This window comes from Atta colombica, unplaced genomic scaffold, assembly GCF_001594045.1.
Source record: "Atta colombica isolate Treedump-2 unplaced genomic scaffold, Acol1.0 scaffold111, whole genome shotgun sequence".
Taxonomy (NCBI): Eukaryota; Metazoa; Arthropoda; class Insecta; order Hymenoptera; family Formicidae; genus Atta; species Atta colombica.
In genome coordinates, this window is record NW_017259197.1 from 1,682,716 (window position 1) to 1,687,369 (window position 4,654).

Here is a 4,654-nt window from a genome sequence, read left to right on the forward strand (position 1 = left end):
GCACGCACGCACACACACACACACACACACACACACACACACACACACACACACACACACACACACACACACACATACTCTTGAAAGGCTTTTAATAATTCCGATGTATTTTCGAGTAAGATGACTCATCGCGATAAATCGTTATTAATCGACGCAGCTTTCTCAAAGAAACTGATTCGCTGAATACGACAAAAACTTTGTCGTTTCCGCAAAGCCAGTTCTTTGAAGTCCTGCACTTTAGAACATACGTTCATCAAATATCGGTTGACTTGAATGGGTGGTTGAATGGTTTTCTGAAGATGACTTTGAACACGTCGACGAAGATAATCCTTTAAAGGATCCCAAAGTAGGTTTCCTGAAAGTTCTTTAACATGATGCTTCGCTTCGTGGTTGCAAGCGGACTCGATGATTGGTCACCGGACAGGAAGTCGATAGTTAAGGTTTGAGTTTGCTGGCATAGATGTAGAGGGTTAACATGGTATCAACGGGGTAAAATTGTATAGCGTCTGTTACAAGATATTTCCATTTTAATTTTTAAATAAGCAGATATAATCTTTTCTTTAATTGTAATTATTTGCGTCAGTGTAACATTAAATCATAATATACGTGTAAAAAGATTATTTTAAAAAGTTCAGAATAATATGAAAATAATATTCTTTTTTTTTTGACGACTATCCAAACAAAGAAGCGGATACGTTATTAAAAACAAGTTTTAGACTTTTTAATCTTGCTACTTTAATGCAATAAGAACAAATCATTGTGACAGGTTGTTTTCATATAACACCAGAAGCCCAAGCCAGACGTGGCCCTTGTGGACTACTCAATCATCCCTCTTAATCCCGGACTAAGGTCTAAAGGACTAAAGGTAATCAAGATAAACTACTGTCCTAAGGGAATTTGAACCTCCAGTTGCTCGAGAGGACATCGAAGTAATTAATTCGTATCTTTCGCCTCTTATCGCGTACGTCGTCTCCTAGATGAAATATCCTGTAAAATGATTCTTTACTCGTCGTTGTAAGACGAGATTACGATATAATGACATTTTCAATTAGTGAAGTTCTCTGGCTAGATACTTTGATGATTAAGATCAGAAAACCCTAAGTCTCTGAAAATAAAAATTGCAACTATATTGATTTACCTTACCTTTATTTATGGAAATAATTCTTTAAATATACAATCGTGAACTTCGTTGTCGACTTAAAAATCTGTACAGCCTATAATCGTTATCATTAAAAATAGTTATTAAAAATAAAATAGACATTATATGTTGCCAATATTAAAATTATCTTTAGGACATATCCATTCATATGTTTTTAAAAAAATCTCTATGAAAATGCTATAATTTGCTTTCACTATTATTTTGTAAAGCGCTATTCAACAACTGCGTTAAATGGAGTAATCTGCTCTATTAAAACTAATGCCTTCAAATCATTGAACAAAATATCGCGAATATAGAATAAAAACTTTCAAACTAAGTGCTGTCTTCCGCGTATTCGAAAAACTATTGAATTGTGATAAAATTATTCAACCTCTCAAATTTCATTTTTTGCCGTCAGTCCGCTCGACTTTTTGTCAAAGTATCGTTTCAAGCTCGTGTTCCAGTGTTCCAAGCCACATGTCCCAGTTTTTATCAAAGTGCTAAGCGATTGGTGGGGCACCGAGAACTATAGGTGGACCGTAAAATTATATGGCATTAATGTGACCGATATACGAGGTGTGCGCACATAAAATTCGTCCCTCGACACGGAATATTTTCCTACCTTACACTCTCACGTGTGCATCGAGTCGTGCAGCCATTTGTTCATTTCTGACATCATAAGAGACCATTTTAAACGTCAGCTTCATAGAAGCATAAATACATCGACCGATCATATAACCTAGAAGTGGCATGTTTATAAAACAAACAACATACATTATCTAAACAGCAAAGCTGTATAACAGTCAATATAAACAAAAGTTACAAAGAAAAATATTTCAAAAATATAGAACTATAAATATAAGCTATTGAAAAATACAATAAAGAATAAATCATAAATGTAAGGTATGTAAATATATAAAATAACATAGATACAATTCTTTTTTATTAAGAATTTATAGAATTTGTTGTATCAAATAATGAAACTACTTTAGATTTTTTTGTAGAAAAAACAATACATATTATATTTTAAATAAATATTTATTAGCTGTACAGAATACAGGTATGTATATATATATATATGTATATATATATATATTGTATATATTTACAAAAAGAAGGGAGGTATTTTTTCAATTTTTATACATTTAGGAATAATAAATAATTTCAAATGAATAATTAATTGCTTACTATTAAAAAAAGAAAGTGATGCTCATTAGTTCCGCAAAATAATGGCGAAACAATGTTCTAGATCTGCCAGTAACTTTCATTGGCCCGTTGGTGATTGCGTGCTGTAGATTATTCTCAACGGTGCTTAATGCGCTCGTGTCCTGCAGAAATTACATCCCCGTACCGATGTGACCGATGCGCGCGTGGTAGATGCAAAACCCCGCGCTCTGCACGGCATGTTTAAACGCACCACGAAATGTTTTTGTCCAGCTGTATTCGAAACAATTGCGCGGTATAAAAATACGCATCCTAGAATTTATCGCGTGACATCAATATTTATTTATTGTACATTTATTTATTGTTACATAGTGTATACGACAAACGAAATGTCAAAGTGACTAGAAATTAAATTTAATTGAAATTTATCATTATTTGCTTTATGTCTGTCTAAGTTAAAGTTATATCTCTTCATATGTTCTTCTTAATTTTGTCTTACGTTCATTTATTTTAATCTGTATAGAATATTAGAAAATATAAAAGTGAGTTTGTTGTGTATTCTCGCAATCAGCTAAATTAAACAAAGAAAAATTGTTCTATTTCCCTCGTGTGTTATTATTAGAGAACGGCTCTCGTCACACAGCGTTTATTATACATGTCAATAGAATTTAGCGAATCGGTTTACTTGGGGGATGCGTGGCGCTTACGCTCGTCGGCACATGACCGAATCGACACTTTCCATGTACTCAACAAAGACAGATTCTTTTTAATTTCGCGGTACGGACTCGTGTCGCAAACGGTCACAGCCAAGCGGGACGTGCCGCAGGAATTCATGGTACGTTAGAAAATCCCTGGTGGGATTACGAAGCTTGACGAAGAAGAACGGTGGTTGGTGAGGGCAAAGGCGAGACAGCCGACTGGTTGGCGTGGTTGGCTAGCCGTGGTGCAAGTGGAAATTCCTGGTAGCGAGCTATCCTGCGAGGATATTTATATTCCTGGCACCTATCCTCCTGTAAATCCCTGGTTGGCAATTAGGGCTGTCGGCCTACTGGCAGTCTCGTCTCATCTCGTCTCGTCTCGTTTCATCTTGTCTCCTCTCTCACGTTGTCTCGTGTTGTCCTGCATACTGCTCTCTTGCCGTCCGGTTTCCGAGCTGCAAGCTTGTAGTACTCGGTGGTCGTTAACGCGAGCTATCGTTACCCAGGGCGCGGATGGCTCGTTCTACACGACTCCCAACTGCCTGCCTCAACTGCCGGTTCTCCCCGTCGTAATCGTTAACCATCCCTTGGTCGCCGCAAAATGCGGTCAAATTATCCACTCCCGCATCGTTGCTGCATCGTGGCATAATGTCAGAATCGTCACTCGATTTCTGCCCTCGATAAATCATGATCGTTAAGCTGCGTGCGGCCGCACGTGCGAATAACGAGCTTTTACCAATAATTCATTTTTATTTTGGATCTCTTGGAAAACGCGGATATAATTACCTACTGTACTGAATTGCTCTGGCAGATAGAATTTGCTAACTATTAAAACTATTAAAAAGATAAATAAATCAACTATGTATGCATTTTTATTTAAAAACCGATAAGAATAAATCACATAAAAAAAAATCCTTTTTTTTCGATTAAAGCGAATCTTGATGCTCGACAACGTTCATTTACAAATTTGCAAATACATTTTTTAGTCCGTTTTGACCGAAAATAGAATTTGTTTTTTTATTTGATTGTCTAAAACATTTGAGATTTCTCTTTCAAAACTATTACATTTGAAAGGTTTACATTTGTCCTATTTTCTTTTTAATCGATTCATTTCGTTCCCTAACATTACGCTGATACTGCTTTGTTATTCATTAATCCCCTCCGCTTCTCTTATTGCCGCAAAATGTTCCCGAGTTACCGGATCTCACTGTCGCCGTTCTCTCTTGCTACATGCCCCGAGCACGTTGTATGCACTTACACAAAGTGACATCAGATTTGTCACGTACGCCATGACGAGAAGTTCCAGGGAAGTTTTGGCCGCGCGCGGTTTATACCGCGCGCGTAATTTGTTCGCGGACCACGTGTCTTTATGCCCTCAGACGGGTCAACTGCCGGCTCGTTAAAGCTCCTCACGTCTCTGTAAAATGTTACCCCGATTGTCACCACCGTCTGCGTCGTCTTCGCACGCACAGATAATGACAGTCAGCACCTGCGTTCACACGTGGATAAGCTTACACGGCTGCTGTTATTTTTGAAACACACTTGTCAGTCATTCTTCAATGACTGAAAAATTGTCGAAAATATGATTCGTTGAATATTGTCTTATTATTTTTATTATTATTGTATATTGTATTTTAATATAATATATAATATA

General features: G+C 36.8%; 1 protein-coding gene across 10 annotated transcripts in view; it reads left to right on the top strand.

Moving 5' to 3' along the window:
- Positions 1 to 4,654, top strand: part of LOC108693946 (CUGBP Elav-like family member 2) — a 560,873-nt gene that overhangs the window by 416,677 nt on the left and 139,542 nt on the right. The gene's annotated exons all lie outside the window — the stretch shown is intronic.